Below are 21,940 nucleotides of genomic sequence, written 5' to 3' on the forward strand. Positions count from 1 at the left end.
AGATTTTAATATAATAGTTCCAATGCATTGAATAAAAAGATAAATCAAAAATAATCAGATGATTCTTTTAATAAAAAGAAAAAGAAAAGGTAAATAGAATGTGACAATAATCAAAAACAAAACAGAACTAATTAATAGTACAAATATGAGAAAACAAAGAAAAAAATTTAAAAAGAAAGCAGATTGACATCTCTTCTTATAAAAAACAAACACCTTTTTAATGACCTGTAAAAGTATGTATTTTATCAGTAGTCAAACAACACCAAGAAGAAAGATGGTAAGAAGAAAGCAGCAACCATATTATTGTGTCAGTTGCATTAAAGAGAAATAGTAGGCAAATTAAAAGCATGATTTTTGAAGCTAAACACTTTACTTTTATGAGATTCTTGATAATTCCTAGCTTGGGAACATTAGTTAATATCCTTGTTCTTCAACATGTTGATATTCCATAATGATAGTCCATAAAGGGTATTTGTTTAATTCTGTAAAATGGAATACTGATGATTAAAGTAGATATAGTGCATATATGCAATGTAGTATTCTGAACTATAGAAAAGATGAAACATTCCTATTTGAGACAAAATGGATGGATCTTGAGAGGATCATGCTAAGTGGAATAATTCAGATGAAAAAGGACAAAAAAACATATGGTTTCACTCATTTATGTTATATAAAGAGAAAGAAATAATGGACAAGCAAAACAAACAAACTGAAAATGGTTACCAGAGGGGAGGTGGACAAAAGGGTAAAGGGTTTAAAATATATGGTAAAAGAAAGAAACTAGACCTAGTGTGGTGAGCACAGAATGGATTATACAGATATTATAAAGTTGTATAACTAAAACTATGTAATGTTATTAACCTACTAGAGGCCTGCTGCATGAAGAGATTTGTGCAATAAGCCTTCCTTTCCCCTGGCTGCTGGCACCGGTTTGCCTGCGGCACCCGGGGCCCAGGCCTTTGCTCTGGCCGAGTTCTGGCCGGAGCCAGCCCGGAAATATCAGGCTTCGCTGCTCCGCCAGCCTCGGAGCCGTGAGGCCTTGCTGCTCCACCGACCTCAGAAACGTCAGGCTTCACTGCTCTGCTGGCCCTGGAAATGTCAGGCCTCACTCCACCACTTGGAGCTTACCTATGCAAATTAACCGCCATCAAAGATGGTTAATTTGCATAACATGCTGATTAGCCAATAGGAGGCATAGCGAAGGTATGGTCACTTACCATGTTTGTCCATTATTAGATAGGATATTGCCCCAATAGCTTTAATTAAAATTTTAAAAAAATAGTACTCAAAATATTGTTATGAGGATTATATAATAAACACTCAACATATTGCCTGGCACAGAATGTTTATTAAATGGTAGCTATTTTTATAATCCTTGGCCAAAAAACTCATACTTTATTTTTAGGTTTTTATTTTTATTTATTTTATTACTAGAGGCCTGATGCACACAGATTCATGCAAGAATAGGCCTTCCTTCCCCTGGCTGCCGGCACCGCCTTTACTCCAGCTGGGAGCCATCTTTCTGCCTTTGCATGCTGCCTAGAGCCCCAGAGTGGCCAAGGTGGGCCAGAATGCCTGCGTCATTGCCACGGAGATGATGCAAAAATCCCGGCGCAGCCACCACCATCTTTGTCGCTCAATTTGCATATTCCCTCCTTATTGGCTGTGGGCACCGCCATCTTTGTCACAAAGTTACAGTCAATTTGCATGTTCTGTCTTTATTAGATAGGATTTTTAAATTTTTATTTTATTTTATATCTTTATTGTTGAAAATATTACAACAGATTGTTGAATTTTAGAGGGAAGATGGAGGTGGATGGGTGGATGAGTGGGAAAAGATCAACCAAAGAACTTGTATGCATATACACGTAACCCATGGACACAGACAGTAGGGTGGTAGCGGCCCGGGGTGGGAGGCAGGTTGGTCTAGAAGTGGTCAATGGTGAAAGGTAGGGGACACATGTAATACTTTTAAAAAACACATATATATTAATGCTTTTAATTTTATTTATTTATATATTTAATTAGAATACTGGGCAAGATGTTCATTTACTGTATTTTATTTAAAATTTTTATTGGGGTGACATTGGTTAGTAAAATTATATAGGGTTCAATTGTACAATTCTACTAGTATAATACATTATCTTTATATTGTATTGTATGTTCACCATCCAAAGTCAAGTGTCCAGTCTCTTTCTGTCACCATTTATCCCCTTTTTTAAACCTTCAATCTTTGTACACATAACAGCCAATTTAAGAAAAATGCACCTAGGTATCTGAGAACTTAATCCAAAGAAAAATATTTCTAATTGCATTTGATATTTAACTAGCATGAATTTTACATTAACATGTATTGCTTTTAAGTAATATTATATTTCCCCCATATGTCCCATGTTACTCTAATATGATGAACTGTATCTTTTAAAATAGTTTACTAAATTATCTGATGGGCATATATTCTACCACAGATATTGATAATATGGTTTAAGACTGTTAGGTTTAAATAAAATTCATTTAAAAAATATTTATTGAGCCCTGACCGGTTTGGTTCAGTGGGTAGAGCCTTGGTCTGCGGACTCAAGGGTCCCAGGTTCGATCCGGGTCAAGGGCATGTACGTTGGTTGCGGGCACATCCCAGTGGGGCATGTGCAGGAGGCAGCTGATCGATGTTTCTCTCTCATCGATGTTTCTAACTCTCTATCCCTCTCCCTTCCTCTCTGTAGAAAATCAATAAAATATATCAAAAATAACTAGCAGCATTTAAAAAATATATATTTATTGAGCTTGCACATGTGCCAGTCATCATTATAGATGCTGGGAAAATATTGATGACAATGGAGGGCAATGTTCCCAAACTCTTTTATACAAGTAACCTTCTTGTTTGTTAGATATACTTAGGGGATATTTTTGTCTAAAGGTGATATTGAGAATAAGGTTTGACTTTTTTATTCATATATATATATATATATATTTTTTTTTTTTTAAATAGAGAAATATGCTAATTAACTGGGACACCGTAAAGGGTCGACCAGACAGGAGGAGGTTGTGTGAGCAGCGTTGGGGCAGGGCGGCAGGGGCCTTCATGCGACTGCTCTGGGGGAGGGCCCAATCAGCAGCAGCTGTGACTGCTTCAAGGGACGGAGAGGGAGGCAGGGCCAGACCGGCAGCAGACGTGGCTGCTGTGGGGTCGGGGAGCAAGGCAGGGCTGGACCGGCGATTCGAGGGTGGGCGGCGCCACGTGATTTCGAAGTGTGTGCTGGCTCCTAGTTAAATATAATGTTGATTGAGAAGTTAGTTCTGTCAAGACAGGCTCCTTCAATTTTAATAACAGTAAAGAAATTTTATGATTATTAGGACATTTAGTGAAGTCACTGCAATGTAGTGTTATTGAAACTTCTCACCAGCACCAGAGAGGTGTTACAGGACAGGACAACCCCCTGAGCCGGTGGGAGAGGGCTGTACCCAACCTTGATCCTCTCTTCTCATATAAGTGGATTTATAGGAGAGGCCTTGACTGTGTTGTGAAAAGCTAACTTATTAAAGCAATTAAAGCACGCATCTTTTTTTTTTTTTTTTTGCTTTTCCCATTCCGTATTTTGTTTTATTTTTCTTTATTGATTAAGGTATTACATATGCAATCTTATCCCCCCATTTCCCCCCAACCCCCCACTCATGCCCTCACCGCCCTGGTGTCTGTGTCATTGGTTAGGCTTATATGCATGCATGCAAGAGATCAACTAAGGCATGAATCTTGATTGAAAAAAAGCAAAGCAAGCAAACCTGTACATCTGGCTTATGAAGCACAGATGGGCCCTCAGCTAACCTGAAGAGCAAGATGGGTGGAGGGTCTGAGGCATTATATACCCTCCTGTCTATAGGCCTCAAAATTCCTCTGTTGACTATTTTGGTACAGATTAATTCTCAAGGTCCTTTTTTTTGACTGTGTTGTGGCCTTCCCAGAATTCATGAGAAGCACCTGGCAACTTTATCTTGCCAAGCCTTGAGACTGCTGGCTTCTCTGCTTAGGGAGTAAACTGGTCCTTTTTTTCCTTCCCCTCTCCCTTTCTGCATTCTGTCATCACCAGTTGCTCTGGTGTCCTTGCTGATGAAGATAATGGTTTGTTAGTTACAAGCTGGCTGCAAATTGCCCACACTGTTTGGCCTTGTTTTAACTTTACTGTCTTAGTTTCCCTATTTCTCCTGCCTGGAATCCTGTAACATTCTGCACCTGCAAGATAAACATCCTGCGGTTTGGAGTTTGGCCTTGGTCAATATCGCAGTGATGTCTGTACTTTCTTCTTCTTCCACCCCTTCCCTGTCTGCCTAACCCTGTTTCTAACCCCTCTCAATAGGAAAGAGTATATTTTAGAAGAATTTTTAATGACAGTAGCAAGCAGAAAAAAATAACAATCATAAAGAAACTAAAAAGACTCTGAATGATAATGTTTATAAAAGTGATACATTTTCCAGTTAACTGAAGTTAGGAGAGAAACATGTTTCATTTACAACACTAAATTTGAAAATCTCTCTTGAATATATTAATTCTGGTAACAAATATGATAAATGAAAGTAATCTTGACTTTATATTTAAGTATAACATTAAACTGCTACCTTAAGGATACTAAATCTAACAAGTGAAAAAGTTAAAAAAATGAAAATTTCTTATGAGAATCAGAAGAATGAAAGTTATATGTTACAATAAAAATAGAGGATAAAAAGAGTTTTGGGTTATATCTGCTTCAATTAGAAGATGAACAAAACTTCATTATTGTAAACAATCTTTTAAAATCTCATCATGTTTTTGTTTTTTTAAACTTTGCTTCATTTCCAAATTTTCAAGTATATGAAAACAAACAAGAAAAAACTGTTCTGAGAGTATTCTATGTAAATAAATTTAAATATTTTACTGTTTTGAAATGCAAATTATCATTAGGGTAGTCAAAATTTAGTGGAGAAAAGTTTCTTCAAGTTTCCAAGGATTTTGAAATCTAATTTTATTTGTTTCTAGTGTCTTGATAATATTATAAAAAGCAAATAAAAATATTTAATACATGTTAATAATCTTACCTCTAAACACTATTTCACTATAGGATTTAGCTCAATACATACTCTACTATAATGAAGAAAGCACTTGCTTATTTTTATACTCATTATTCACCTTTATTTTTACTTTATTACCTGTTCTATAAGCACCTATTTATTTGTGTCTTATAATATTTCAGTTATGGGGTCATTATATATTTTACTTATATTTTTCAGTTTAGTTTAAAATATATGTCCATGTCTTAATTTAAAAGTAACAAGCTTGTTTTATCTAATTTTTATGGACATGTTAGATTTATACATATATCAAAGTGAGCTTGAACTTTCAAGGCAAAAGTTTGATGTTTCTTTTAAATAATTCCTTTTAAACATTTTGTCAGACCTTCAGATGATCAAAAAGAAGAGACATGGGGTATCAAAGCTGGATTTTTTTTTTTTTGGTGCACTTTACTATTTATAGAAACAAAATGAAAATATGAAACGTAGAAGAGAAATTTTGAAATAATATTTTATGGAATAGGTAAATAATATAAAAATTTCTTACATTAAAGTGTTACAAATACCAAGAAGGAAAAATAAAAAGTGCTGTGCTTTATCTAACTTTCCTTTCCTGAACTGGAGCCAAATGTGTTCTGACAGGATACATGGTTTAATATAACTAATTCCACAATTCAAACGTTGGTAGAACAGTGTCACAATTAACATACATAATTAACATTAATTTTCACTGCAATTTAGTAAATACACATATGGTCATGCTTTCTAGCCTTTTCATTTGATGGTCAGTTCATTCAAGCACCTTTACTACTTGTTTCACTTACGTATTTCATGAACTTCTATAAGTTCTTCTTCAAATGCAAGATGTGTGTTTGTGTGACTACATTTTTAAGAGTGTGGCAGACAAAAAAAGGAAGAGCACAAATGATGCTGAAGCTCAAGTTTGTATCTTTATATTAAGCTCATTACACCTCAGATTATACTACATTAAAATAGTTTTATTCCTCTCCTCCCATTTCACATAGTCATCAATTGGCTGTTTCATAATCTTTCTTTTAAGCTCGACCTTGTGGTTAAACCATGAAAGAAATAAAAGTTTACAAGGAAAAAAAAGTAGTACTTCAATCTCTAAATTCTCAGACTTGACATTTTAGTATTGGAAAATTATTAAATAATATTAATTTTAAGCACAGTTCTAATCTAAAAGTACATTTTTTTTCAAAAGTATTATATAATACATTTTCAAAGACAATATTTGAAAGAGAAAAAACAGATACATATAAACATTGTATGTTTAGGCTGTATTACAATGACTTAGGATAATCAAAAAGGGACAAATTTTGCTGAATCTCCTCTGGTATTTTTCCTTAGGCTAATAAATTTAATTCTGATATATGAACATACTTTGAAGTCTTCGTTATATTTGCCTTCTCCAATTTCTTGCTTTCTCTTCCCATACTCACCATTTCCTCCTTCTGATGCCATTTGCTTTGTAGCACCACTAGATGAGTAAAAATTACAGAAATGTAGAGGAAGTGAGACAAAGTATAGGATCACTATATAATTTTTCATGAAAGCATGATACTTCTGTGAATACAAAAATCTGCTAAACAGAGCTCATGCCAGTTATAAAATGGAACTGGGCAGGAGAAGGAGCAGCTGGGACCTAATGCCACTCACCTGGGTAACTCAGTGGAAGAGCTAAATCAATCAATGGCTCAGACAAGGAGGGTAGCTCCCCATGCTGTGGGAGCATGGGGTACACAACAACAACTTTCAGCAAATAACAGGCTTTCCTATTATTAAAAAGTGTTTATGTCACTCAATAGAGGTACAGATTTGGTGTAAAAACATGTAGATTTCCTGCAGAGATTTACAGAGTATGCTGCTTTAAAAAAGTATGTTTTCTAACTAATCCAATGAGATATTTTATAAAATGGTTATACATTAAAAATATTACTATATGATGTGCATTTCTCAGTAACTGTAGCCTCTTAAATACCTCATATACAAGTTGTCAAGAAAACGTATAGCAAACATTTTTTCAGAATAAATACTACCACAATTGTATTCTAAATAATTTTGGTCAATTTTGAAATGAAATATTGTTTTGCCACTATCTTATCAAGAGAAATAATAAATACTCAATGTTAATATGCATTATGTAACAACATAATTCTCAACAAAACAAATCAATCAGATTTGTTTAGTGTAGAATCATTGATTCCCAAAACCAAGTAAAACCATTTTAAGAACAAAATACTGTAAAGTTACATTTAGAGTAAGAAAAAATATTTTAAATAATTAAAGAAAACAAAATTTAAATGGAAAAGAAAGAAAAATAAATGGCCTTTCATCCAGCCTCAGGGAGGTCTGAAAACTTAGCCAATACTCCTTGAACCATTATTGGTTCTTGTAGTTTACCAACTGCACACTGATGTACCACAGGAAGCACCTGTACTGATAGCTGAGATGATTTTTTTTAGTAGTAACTGGGGTTGATTGAATGCAGCTGAGCCTAAGAATGGCCACTAATCACATGCTCCGGAGGTTATAAAGTAGATTAGAGGCCTGGTGCATAAAATTCTTACAAGGGGGCTGAGGGGGTCCCTTCAGCCCAGCCTGAACCCTCTTCAATCCAGGACCCCTTTGGGGATATCTGATTGCCAGTTTAGGCCCGATCCTGGGGATCAGTCTAAACTAGCAGTCGGACATCCATCTCACAATCCTGGACTGCTGATTCCTAATTGCTCACCTGCCTGCCTGATCACCCCTAACTGCCCCCCTTGTAGGTCTGGTCACCCCCAACTGCACTCCCCCGCCAGCCTGGATGCCTCTAACTGCCCACCCCACTGACCTGGTCGCCTCTTACTGCTCCTTCTGCCAGCCTGGTCGCCCCTCATGACCCCCCTCACCCCCCCCACCCCCCCGCCCGATGGCCTGGTTGCCCCATGCAGCCTGCTTGTTCAGTCTTTTGGTCATCCCTCACTAACCCCCCTGCCCGCCTGGTCAGAGGCAGCCATCTTGTGAGGGCGTGAGGGTTAATTTGCATATTATCTCTTTATTATATAGGATGATAACACCCACATCTGAAGTTGCAGACTAAGCAGAGGTGCTAGGAACCTGGATCTGTGGAATTCCCAGAGCTAAACTTCAACAGTTGGCCTGTTTCCTGTCATTATGTCCATCCCAAGTGACAAGTGACTGGTACATGGCTATGTTGTTCTTCACGGTGTGGTGTTTCTTCTCCTGTGTCCATCTTAAAGGTGCACTTTTACTCCAATGTACATATTACCACTAGGAGGAGCCCAGTTGGCACCTGCCTCTCTTACCTTAAGGTAAACACCACTTCAGTTTTGTGAAAATTGATTTGTTTTGTCTGACTTTGTTGATTATGTCAATGGATTTCAAGTAGATACACTCTGTCTGGTTTATTTAACTCAATATTTTGTCTGAGAGTGATCCTTGTTGTGGTAGGCAGGAGTATTTTGTAAATTTTTATTGTGCATTTTCCTTTCTACTGTTGTAGAAATGACAGTACTTATCTACTTATCCATCCCACTGTAATTTGGGGCTGTTACAAATAGTCCCATTTTGGACATGCTCAGCTGATACAAATTTCTGGCTATTACAAATAGTTCTGCTTTGAACTTTCTCATCACATTTTTGTTGTTGTTGTTGTTATACATATATACATTTATGTTTGATATATACTCAGAATAGAAATGCTTATTCATAAAGTCTGCATTATGTTCAGCTTTTAGTACAGCGGTTCTCAACCTGTGGGTCGCAACCCCTTTGGGGGTAGAACAGCCCTTTCACAGGGGTCACCTAAGACCATCAGAAAACACATATATAATTACATATTGTTTCTGTGATGAATCACTATGCTTTAATTATGTTAAATTTATAACAATGAAATTGGGGGTCACCACAACATGAGGAACTGTATTAAAGGGTCGCGGCATTAGGAAGGTTGAGAACCACTGTTTTAGTAGATGCCATAAGCAGTTTTTCCTGGCGGAGCATTAGTTTTCTACCTACTTCACATGCTTGCCCACACTTAGCATTTTCTGTCTCAAGTTTCATGATTGTGGCAGGCATATATCATTATCTTATTGAAGTTTTTATTTTCATAATCCTGATGACTAATGATATATGTACTGTAAAAATTTTTCCATTCTCATTTGCCTTTAGAATTATCTAACAATATTACATTTTGTAAAAGGAATCCTTAATAGAAATATGTACAAACTTACTAATCATTTTCTTTAGGGTTTTGTTTTTATCTCTATTCTGTTTTAAAAGTCTTGATAATCCAAATTATGAAGATTTTTACTGTTATCCTTTAGAAACATTAATTTACATTAAGCTTTTTAATGTCTGTTGATTTTCATGTATAGTATGAGTTTGCATAAGTATATTTTTCCCTGATTGTGCTTCACTGCTTTGTTACTCTTTGTGCAATACTATACTTCCTTAATTATAATGTTATAATAAGTCTTGGTACATGATCCTATAAACCCTAAAAATGTGTTGTTCTAAAATATGCAATAATTCATTTTAATTTTTCATCTCTTGTTAGGTTACATATGACTGCTATTCTTTAGGGCTCTTTCACTGTTAGTGTCTTTGGGGGGATTGTTTTGTTTTCTTTTGTTTTTGCTTCTGAGATATTTAAATACTGTACTTATCTGTCCTAGAGATAAAAAAAAAAAAAATTAAACTACTTCTATCACAAATACAGAGCGATACAAAAAGTTTCTGAGATAACATGGTAAAAAATCATCCAGGAAATCTCCCCCACCCCCCATATGACATTAGGTTATCACATTTCTTTAAATCTTATATATTTGTTCATTACTGTTTTCTAGTATGCAACCAACAAAATCTTCTGATTTATCATCCTTGCGAATTGGGTAAAATTTATTAATTCTGATAATGAACCCAAGAAGAGTTTGGATCCCCTCCTAATTTTTTTTTATTAAGAAAATTTTTATATTAATGAAATACAATATTCAGTTTTGCTTTGCTGCTGGTTTTGCAGGTAATTCAATAATAACATGATATATACAGATTAAACTATGGTCAATTTTTCATAACTAAGTTTTGCAACAATTTGAATCCAGATCAGTACATTAATACCAATAATCCTATATGCCACAATTTATCCTGTTTTACTTAGTGTCCCAAACAAAATCAGCCAACCAGAAGCTTTTGAATTAAGTGATAAAGATGTAGGCATAGGTTCTTGCTCTAAATTTATGATCTGATAACCATATTTTCTCCTTAGTAGTTAATGTATTAGAGTGTCCTTGCCTCTCTTTTAGTAGCTTGAAGTATGGTTCATTGTTCAATGCTTTGTGTCAGAGTGAGAGATTTCTCTGCTACCAGGTTCTCTCCACAGACTAAGCTAATTAAATACAAAGCAAGAGAGATTTCCACCCTAATAAATCTGCCTGTGGGTTAAGACACTATGTCACTTTGGTAGTTCTTTCAATAAAGCCAGAAGGGATTAAACCTCGAGCTTTTTTTAATCATTGCCTGTGACATTAGTAATAGTCTTCCAATCCTACCCTAGCGCAATGAATGCTTTGACAGGAAAATTTCCCCTTACTGTCTCAGCAACTTAAGTGAGATGGTCAGCGCTTAGACAACTGACAGATTCTATTATAAATATTCACACGCGTATTTCTGAGTGGCAGAAATAAAAGAAACTGATTTCCATCTCCATAAATCCTAATTGATCAAACATAGCTATACGTTAAATATAAAACAGCTTTCTGTTTTAAGTCTTCTGGTTTTGACAGTGGCTATAAAGCTTTGTGACGGCTAAAATGTATGTTTACTTTATTTTGAATGTCCTGCTGTCTTTGAACATGTCCCTTTGTAAATGAGTGAAGACCCATGTGGTATTTTCTATTTAATTTCTCAAAAATATGAGATCACAAAAGATTGACTTGAGTTTACTTTTCTTTATGCCAAATTGCATTTTTTCTTTAAAGTCCACTTTCTTTTTTGCATGTTTGATGGTCAGCAGCCATCTCTTTAATGCTGTTCCTTGCAGAGAGCTTAGGTGTTGCTTGTTTTGAGTGCACAGCTTAAGGCCGAGGAAGCCCCTCTCCTTAATCTGGGCATGAAAACACTGTCTTAGAAGCTTCCTTTGGTTAAGATCTGCTTTATCACTGGTTACATTTAATCAGATAATTCCAAGAGTTAACAATACACATTCCCTGTTAGATCAAGACATTATCCAGGGCTTCCAATGTAACTTCTTTCCCCATCTCTTCTAATTCCCTTTTATAGCATGAGTAAGATTACATAATTAACTATTGACAGGCAATTCTATTCCTTGCACCACAACTGGATACTCATAGCCACTCTCTCTCTTCCCACAATAAAGTCTGAGTTCATATGGGTACACTAGTGTTTGAATGAGTAGAGAAGATAAACATATGGACAAAAAAAAAAAAAAAAAAAAAAAGTCCTCAATCAGTATTCAGTATTAAGCAATATTGTTTTTATTTGTCCTACTGTTACCGATTGGGGTTACCAGCTGGGGGCTGGGGTCTAGGTTCTTTTCGTCCACCCAGAAAAGATTTTAAGGTCAATGAAAGTAAAAAAGCAAAATGCGGTTTATTGACGACACATTCCAAGCAAGGCACATGACAGTCCAGAGAGTGTGAGACAAAAATGGCCAGGCTGCTGACATTCCGAAAGAGGAGCTGGCCAGTTGAGAGAGACAGTGGCTGGGCTGCTTTAGCTCGCTGGGAAGTTGGAGAAAAGGGAGCCTTGGAGACAGGTTCAGGGTTTAGCCCAGCACAAGCTGCAGCTGCCGATTTCTCCCCTCGTTGGCAAGTCTCATAGGGTCCCTTAGAGGTTGGGGGATAATGGTGAAAGCACGTGCCCTCATTTCCAGGGTTTGAAAGAGAGATTTTCTGGGTGGAGACTTTCATTTCCGTTCAGGGATGATTGATAGAAACTATATTTCTTCTGGGCATGCCCTTCCCCATAATGTATACAGAAAAACCCACAGGGGGCAGGGTCAAAACCTAAATGCTAATTGCATTATAATTAGTCCAGGGACCTAGTAAGGTTGCATTGAGGTCCTATTGTTTTCCTCTGAGCTTGTGCCAAGTGCCAGATGTCTCAGAACCTGCCCACTGGTGGTCTGGGGGCTGCTGGGCCGCCCATGGAGAGGCGGTCTGAAGGTAATGTTGGTTCGACCCCTGTTCAGGACCCCACGGCAGACCCCACCCCAGCCACTCATGTCTAGCTTCCCACCTAACTCTACCAATTGTGATTTGAGTTACTGAAAGAAAAACTATTAGGCTGGTATGTATGGACCTAGGAATTAGAGGTATAGTAGTGAAACAAAAATGTCTACCCTTAAGGAGTTTTCATTCTAGTGATATTCTCTTTAAAAATGCCCAACCTCCTTTCTGCCAGTTCTCTATTCTGCTTCACTCCTTATAGTATTGTTTCAAAGAATTAAACTTGTAATGATCACATTCAAATGTAAATGTTTTTAGAAGATGAGCATTGTCACAATATCATTTTGGTCTCATCATCTTGTTACAATCTACAAGGTAACCACTAAGTGTGTTATTTACAGACAGAGGACTTTTTCATTGGGAGCAGGGATTGTTTGGACTAAAAGCACTTTCAGAAGGCGGCTGGCAGCTAATAAATAAATAGCAGGAGTCCTGGGAAGCTGGAGCAGGAAAATGAATAAATAGGAATAGAGATGTTTCTGAAGATATTCTTGGCATTGTTCATATTTTTCACATCCTTAGCAAATAATCACTAGAATTCACTTGACCCAGGAACTTCAAGTGTTCAAAAGAGCTCTTGTAATGAAGATTATTAATTCTGTATTTTACTCGAAGTTCATCTTTATCGGTTAGGTTGCTCATTAATTTCAAAGATGCTGGAGGGATTGGCAGACATAGAGTTGCTAAAAGATATACAAATCATTTTGCCAAACATGATTGAATGTGTTAGGTTGAGTGTGATCAACATTTATGATTATTTGAATGGCAGCTCACCAAGGAGGAGGGGGCTTGTGTGGCACTCCTCAAGGATGTTCCCAGGAGGCACAGATAAAACTAGTGGGAAATTAAGCTGAGCGAAAGTATGCTTATTATAATAATTCCCAGCAGCAAGGTCTTTTAGAATGTGGTAAAGTCTTCCAAGTTTCCATTTAGGTTATGTAAAATTCTACAAGATAAAGCACTACAGAATTTACTCAAGTGTACAAGCGTGCCCAGACAGAAGGATGGGGGAGATGACCAAACAGTGCTTTTCTATCTGTAATTGCTATGACTCCAGGAAACCTATGATAGATTTAAACACACAGCAGTCGTCCTTATAATTTTCTAAGATAAAAGCCTGCTATTCATCTTTATAACCAGAATAGTCATTAAAGAAAGCAGGTCTCTGTCAGTGATTGACTAAATTTTTCAGTAGATAATCTGAACAGTTTTTCCACAGTGAATTAGCGCTAATCGACTTGGCACGTAATAATCACATACTATCTGTGGAACCACAAGGAGTTCTGTCAGTCACTTACCATGCATATCAGCCTATTTTTAACATCTTGAAATTGTTCTTATTTATTTTGCCATGGGAATTGCAAAAATTTGGGACATAAAAACCCCCACAGAAATGTACTGATAGATACGGTTGTTAGCTTGAAAGTAAATGGGAAATATTCATCTTAACTTGATGCACTTGGTTTGTTTAAGGAGAGGTTAGAGTGAAACAGAATTTTTTAAGAGTTAAGAGAGATGGATATTTAGTACTTGTGAGTGGATACAGTTAGAGTAATTATAAATTAAAAAAGAAAAACGCTTGAAAGTATTGACCAAAAGCATTAAGATCAAAAATAAGATTAGCCTCTCTACTGAAAACTCTAGTTTAAATTCTTAAACATGCTTTTAAAATATATTTTTATTGATATCAGAGAGGAAGAGAGAGGGAGAGAGAAATGGAAACATCAGTGATGAGAGAGAATCATTGATGGTCTGCCTCCTGCACACCCCCTACTGGGGATTGAGCCCACAACCTGGGCATGTGGCCTCACTGGGAGTCCAACCGTGACCTCCTGATTCATAGGTCGAAGCTCAATCGCTGAGCCACATTGGCTAGGCCAAAATCTTAAACATTTTTTTAAAATATTCTTTCATTTATAACATAAGAAAACTCTGAAAATGAGAAGGACATTTAAACTTTAAGGTGCCCATATAGACAAGGATCTCCAAAAGCGGTGTTTTATTTTACTTCTAGAAGAAAGATAGAGGAGAGAAAATAAAGCAACCAAAGCAAAGTCCCAAGTATGGGAAATTGACTTCAGTTTGAAAAATAAAAATTAAAGAACTGCTTTCCCTTCCCCCAGAGAGTAAGGTGAGATAGTTTTAACTGGAAATGGCGGGAACGGTGGTTTCAAAGCTTTCCTTGTCTGTTTCTTTCCTATGTATTTATATTTTAGGGGAAACTATACAATGATAGCAAGAGTTTTCAACCTTCTCACCTTGTCACAGTCCAAGGTGCTCTAAATGCTTAATTCAACTCCAAGAATAGATGAATAGACTGCTCTTTGTCTCTATTTCACAACTGGATTTATTTTGATTTTGCCTTTCTTCTGGGCACCCTTCAAGTTAGGTTAGCAAATAAAAATATGGTATGTTCACTTAATTTGAATTTCAATGTACAGAAGTGACTTTTTAAAGTATAATGTGTTCCATGAAATATTTGGGACATATTTGTATTAAATAATGGTTTGTACCATTTGCAGTAGCATGGATGGAACTGGAGAGCATTATGCTAAGTCAGTGGTCGGCAAACTGTGGCTCGCGAGCCACATGTGGCTCTTTTTGGCCCCTTGAGTGTGGCTCTTCCACAAAATACCAACTTCTGCGCATGGGCCACGAAGTTTCAATTGCACTGTCCGTGCGGGCCCACACGTGGTATATTGTGGAAAATGCCACATGTGGCTCGTGACCACAGTGCTAAGTGAAATAAGCCATAAAGTGAAAGAAAATACCACATGATCTCACTCATTTATGGATAATAAAGAACATTAAAACCTGATGAACAAAAAGATAGATACAGAGGCAGAGAAGCATTGAACAGACTGTCAAATTACAGCAGGAAGGCTGGGGAGTGTTGGGGGGGTGGGGGGAGGGTAAGAGATCAACTGAAGGACTTGTATGCATGCATATAAGCATGACCAATGGACGCAGGACACAGGCCACTGGAGGACTGGGGTGAGGGCATGTGCTGGAGGGTAGGGGAGGCCAGGGGAAGGTCAATGGGGGAAAAAAAGAGACATATGTACTATTATTTATAGTACTTTGAACAACAAAATAAAAATTTAAAAAAAAGATAAATAAATAAAATAAAATATGGTTTGTAGTTTATCTGAAATGCAAATTTAACCAGACATACTATATCTTACCTAATAGCCCTGTCCCTAGTACATGGTTCTTTCCAGATACAGTAGGTCCTCCGGTTACGTGGGAAATTCATTCCTAGGGTGTGATGTAACACGATTCTCGCCGTTAAGTCGGAACTCACCTACATACGCACCTACATCACTCACATGGAGCACAAACACAGCAGTAATGAAGTGAAAAAGTAAAAAAAAAAAATTAAAAGAAAGATAACAATTCCTGACCTTTACTTGTAGTAAATAAATAATAAAAAACATAAAACACATTTGCACATACCTCGAAATGACGGAACTTTTTTTTAATATAAATAAATGGGAGATGGTGACGTAACCACGAAATGACATACATCGAGTTCAACGTAACCCGAGGACTGTCTGTAGTACTGGAAGACTTGTGGCGTGACTCCCACAGGCTGCATAACCATAAAACTGGTTATCTGTGAGCCCACAGCTCTCTGGCAGTAGAACTTGGGCTGTAATGGGCCCTCCTGGTCCCCTCAGCTCCTCTCTCCGCACCAGCAGCTCTACTGCTTAATTGGGCCTCAGAAGCTGCCTACTTGGGCCAAGCTTTCCTCCCTCCACACTGAGCCCTCACTGCTCTCTCTAGTTGATTCTGGTTTCTTTGCTAATAATCTTTCTATTTAAAACATCTATTTTTCCCCTTATAATCTTATTCAATTGGTAAGAATAACACTGATTATATTTAGGGTAATGTCATTAACAACATCATTGATAATACTTTCAGTGAGTTATAGAGGGCGAAGGCAGAGGAAACAATATTTCATTCTCAGAAAGTAGCCGCTTTTATCCTCTTGGACTCATGTCCTTGTCTCTTTGGTTCCTCCATCCTTTAAAACGATTCCTCCTAAAGAAACTAAAATAAAAATATAGTTTAACGTGAAGCATGGTTAATCTTTAAATGATGAGGCATTGAAAAATTTTTTCCTCTTAGATTACTTAAAATTCCCCATAAGGCTCTCAGTAGATAAGTAAACAGTATAGAAATGTAAAAGTAAATATTATAGAAATGTAAAAATAACACTAAATTATGATAGTAAAATATACATAATTTTTAGTTATTTGTCCAGTATTACATTTATGCTTTGTTTAAGTAACAGTTGCTGAAAAAACTCACTGATTCTTCATTTCTACATATGAAAAATTATGATACTATTTACCTTTCCCACTGCAAAATAGGATCAGAAGAGTTCTAAAAAACAAAGCCATACATAATACGGATTTTTTAGTGGATAAATAGGTACAGTTCATTAAGGTAGTTTATGGATTATTTTAGTTGGGAAATGACTTGAGAAATATTGCATGTATGTGTGTCCCTCCACAATCTATATTTTGAAATTATGATCCAGAATGGTTATTAGTTCCAACTATTCATGTCTCCTGTCTCCTATTTTAATAATTCTACTTTGTGAGTATAAGTGGCAGATATTTACATAATAGGAGGAAGCACTATTAGAAGGTAATTTTGAAGAATTTGCACCAAAGCAAGTGTATTAAATGTATAAAAACCTATGTAAAATAATTCCTTAGAGCCTGAATTCAGAATTGTCTCTGATATGTTGTATTGCCCATTCTAGTTTCCTTGCATAAATTGCTTCAATGACTCTCTATATCACTCAGAGAAAAAATATATAAATAAATTAAAGTCCTTTCATGACCTTTTTACCTATCCAGGCTCAATTTACACCATCACTCACCTGACTCAACTCTTAGATGCAACATTAAATTATGCAACAATTCAAGGATGGTATTCTATTTATAAATATCTGGCTTTTATGTGTGCAATTTTCTTTCCAGGATCACTCATTTCTCCTCTGCTGTCATTGTTAAACTCTGACATCACTCAAAAGTCGCTTTTGTGTCTCCCTCTGTGGAAAGCCTGAACACTAAACTCCCCGCCCATTCTATAAACATCTATAGCAGCCTGTGATTCATTGATATACACATTTTGTCATATTTACTGCAATTCTGGCTTAAGACCCTCCATAGTGGCAGAGACTATAGTTTTCACTTATGTCAAACCAGTTCCTCTCAATGAATGGTTGGTTGTCTGCATAAATGATTCTGCTCTAACTACCTCTGTGGCCTTGAGTGAGGCAATCTTTATGCTATAGATTTCCTATCTGTGGTAAAAATTATGGAGCTAGATAATCTTTGTGATATCTAACAGCTCCTAAATGCCATAATTTTATGACTAAATATACAATATGCCAAATAATAAATGAGTATATTTGAATGTTTATTTCTGAATATTATTTTGAAATTCTAAAATTACATAAATGAATTGATATATTTATTATGCTAAAGTTTAACCGTAGGCATGACAGCTTTTTTTGTCATTTCCAATACTGCCTCGTCTTAAAATGTATTTTATTTATAGAAAGATTCATAGCTGTAGATTTAAAATAACTTTATTTGAGATAATATAAACTGTTCTAAAAATTTGAAAGCCATCTAGTTATACCTATATAGTGTAACATGACAAACCAAAAAAGTTGAAACTTTAAAAATAAGGTTCTTGTCCTTTTTTTAGCACTGAATTCTTTTTTTTCCTTTAATTGGCTTACTTTCTGACACTTGAATAAGTGATAGTTACATCCCAATTTATCTTGAACTTTCAGAAGGCTGATATAATGGCATAACAAATCATCACTGTAGTTGGACAGAAACTGAACCTTCAAAAAGAGTTGAACACTTATAATGAAGAAATATATTTTAAAATGTAAAATACTAATAATTAAAGAGAAAACATTCAAAATTAATGAAAAATAGACTATTAAGCAGATATGTAATTATACTTTAATTCATTAAGCATATAAAGATAACCTGAAAATTAAATTGTATGACTTTAGTCTAATTCATTCCCTGAATAAAGTGGGCAAGATTATAACTTTGAATTCATATTTGTTATATTTTTAATGTCATTAATAAGTAGAACAAAGAATTTCTACAGTTAGCCAAGATGAAAAAAAAAAATCCACAGTGTTATGACATTAAATATAAAGGATCCCAATACACCAGATTGGCTAAAAATGCTAGATCCTATAAGTTTCTAATAAACTCATTGTAAATATAAAGAAACAGGCTAATGAAAGATAAAAATATAGAAAGTCACCATGATAACATTAATCAAATAAATCTGGAAAGGGTAAATTAATTTCAAAGTAGATTTCAGAGCAGATAATATTAACAGGGATCAAGAAAGTAAAATTACAGATATAAAAGTTAATTTACCAAAAACACAACAATCCTAAACATTTTTTGAAATATGTTTTTATTGATTTCAGAGAGGAAAGGAGAGGGTGAGAAAGTGAGAGAAACATCAATGATGAGAAAGAATCAAGCAAACAGTGAAGACTCCATTGCTTAATGAAACTTCTTGAATAATATATAAGCTTATGGACAAAGAGTATATGACATGGTCCTTGCTCTAGAAGTGCCCACAATCAAGCTGAAGAGACAACATGAAACGAAGCAACATACGAATACCACATTCAGACATTTTTCTTAGCTGTATACACATGATTTCTTAAGGGTTTAAACGACTTTCTTCCAAAAACACCTCCTGCATGTATCCCCGTAGGGATTGAGCCCACAATCCTGGGAATGTGCCCTGACCATGACCTCCTGGTTAATAGGTCGATGCTCAACCACTGACACACACCAATTGGGTGAACCTAAATGTTTTTACACCTGAATCAGGATAGAATACAGATAGATCCACATATAAATGAACAACTAACATTTTTCAGAAAGTTTGCAAGGTAACTGAGTGGAAAAGGGACAGTCCCTTTAATAAGGCATGCTGGAATCATAACATATTAATATGCCAAAAAAGAACTTGGATCCATGCCACAAACTTAAACTAAAATTAATTCAAAATGAATAATAGACCAAAATATGAAACCTAAAATAATAAAACCTCTATTAGAAAGCATAACAGAAATTCTTTATGACGTTAAGTTATATAAAGAGTTCTTAAGTATGACACCAAAGATGGGTCCATAAAAAAAAGATAAATTAGGCTTCATCAAAATTAAAATTACTGTTTGTTAAAGAGAATAATAGAATTAAAATACAAGCAACAAAATTGGAAGAATTATTTTCAAAGTATTTGGTAGATACTAGTTTATAGAAAATTTTTTAAAACTCATAATTTAAAAATATGAGAACAACTGAGTTTAAAAATATAAAAAAAATATTTAAGTGGGTAATATGTTTACCAACAAAATATAAGAATAGCAAATAAACTTATGACAAGATGCTCAACATCAATAGTTATTATTAAAATGCAAATTAAAACTACAATCAGATGCTGCTCTCCATATGTTATATGGTTAAAAATTTAAACCCTGATCATAACTAATTTTAGTGAGGGTGTGGAAGAATAAAAACTTGCACTATTGGTGGGCATAGAAACAGTACAACCACTTTGGAAAACAATATGGCAGTCTCTTAAAAATGAAATGCACCTACCATGTGATCGAGCCATTTGTAGATCCATCCTATGCATTTGCCCAAAAGAAATAAACTCATATGTCCATTCCAAGACATGTAGTCTAATAAACATGTTTCTTTTTCTTTAAACACTCCAAACTGAAAATGACTCAAATATTCATCAATTGAAGAATGGATAAACAATTGTAATGGATAAATAATAAAAATATGTAATACAAGTAAAAAAAAAAACACACACACAACAACAAAAAAAACTATAGATACACCCAACAACAACAACAACAAAACCTACTGAATAAAAGAAGCCAAACATTTTTTGGAGCATATGCTGTATGTTTTTCTGTTCACATAAAACTCTAGAAAATGAAAATTAATCCATAGTGGCAGTGCTGGTCTGGTGGACGGGCCAGGGGAACACAGGTGGGAGAGGTTACAAAGGGACAAAAGAGCCCCGACGGGTTTGGCTCAGTGGATAGAGCGTCGGCCTGCGGACGGACTCAAGGGTCCCAGGTTCGATTCCGGTCAAGGGCATGTACCTTGGTTGTGGGCACATCCCCAGTGGGGAGTGTGCAGGAGGCGGCTGATCGATGTTTCTCTCTGACCCATGTTGCTAACTCTCTCTCCCTCTCCCTTCCTCTCTGTAAAAAAATCAATAAAATATATTTTTAAAAAAAGAACAAAAGAATCCCTCTGGGGTATTAATCATAACCTTGCTTGTGAATTGACAGTTTTATGGGTCAAAACTTCTCAATCATACGTTTTATGTATGCAGCTTAGTATTGTTACAGAAGAGCAAAGAAATACCAAGCACGCTTCCTAGAAAAAGGGAGGGACGCCGTTTATTAACACTAGTGGACTCCGGGAATAATTTCCAAATCAGAGTGAAGAAACATGCAGAGAGCCTGTCTTTATCTATCCCACTGGGGTCTTTGTCTGGCAGATATGCCCCCTGCCCCCTTCCTGGCCCTGCAGGGAGGCCCCCAGGTGCCAGGCCACATCCTGGCGCCAGCATAACAACCCTCCCCCCCAGGGCAGTGCATTGTTTGCAGTTTTTATGGCCTGACACACCTTGCAAGACCAGTTTCCTCTTCAGTATATGTCATGCATTTCTTTATAAAACTTCTAAGAATAACAAATTTTAAAAAGTTGTAGAGTAAAAATTTCCCCCTCTTTACTCACAAATGTATTTAGTTCAGTAACTGAACAAAATATGTGAGTAGAAAATCAGGCAGTTTCTAACAATTTTGCTTAGCAAAAAGCAAGTAACTCAGTACACACCAAACCAGATTAAGAGAGCTGAAGGGCATCATGGATAAGACCTTCATTTTATATATAATAAATTGAGGACAAAAAAGTTTATATCTTGACACTTACATCTTTTTTTCTATGTTCCACTTATTGAAGTGTTGTATTTGACAAGGCCACTCAGCAGTTAATGTCAGAGCAAAATCATGAACCTATATTTTAAAATATTCAGTGTGATTTTCTTCCCATACTAGTGCTCTGAGTCAGCATATATACCTCTTAATGTGGAAACTTTAAAAAGTTTTTAAAGTTCAGCTTGAAATTCATATGTATACTATCTTTTCCTTACCATCTTCATTAAAAACACACACAAGAGAGTAGAATGGTGGTTGGGAAGGCTGCAGAGTGGGGGAGTTTGGGGAGACATTCCTTAAAGGGTATCAATTTTAGTTACAAGATTAATAATTTTTAGGGATCTAATGTATAGCATGGTAACTATGGTTGATAATACTGTACTATATCCCTGAAATTCCTAATAGAGTAGACCTTAAGTGCTATCACCAGAAAATTGTAACTATGTGAGGTGACAGTTATGTTAATCAACGTGAGTGTGGCAGTTATTTCAGAATATCCCTGTGTATTAAAGCATCATATTGTGCACTTCAAAAAACATATTGTAGAACCTTTACAAAGCACATCGTGTAGCCTAACAATGTATTCTTTTTA

Source organism: Myotis nattereri (genome assembly GCF_964212035.1).
Source record: "Myotis nattereri genome assembly, chromosome: 2".
In the NCBI taxonomy this organism is placed as follows: domain Eukaryota; kingdom Metazoa; phylum Chordata; class Mammalia; order Chiroptera; family Vespertilionidae; genus Myotis; species Myotis nattereri.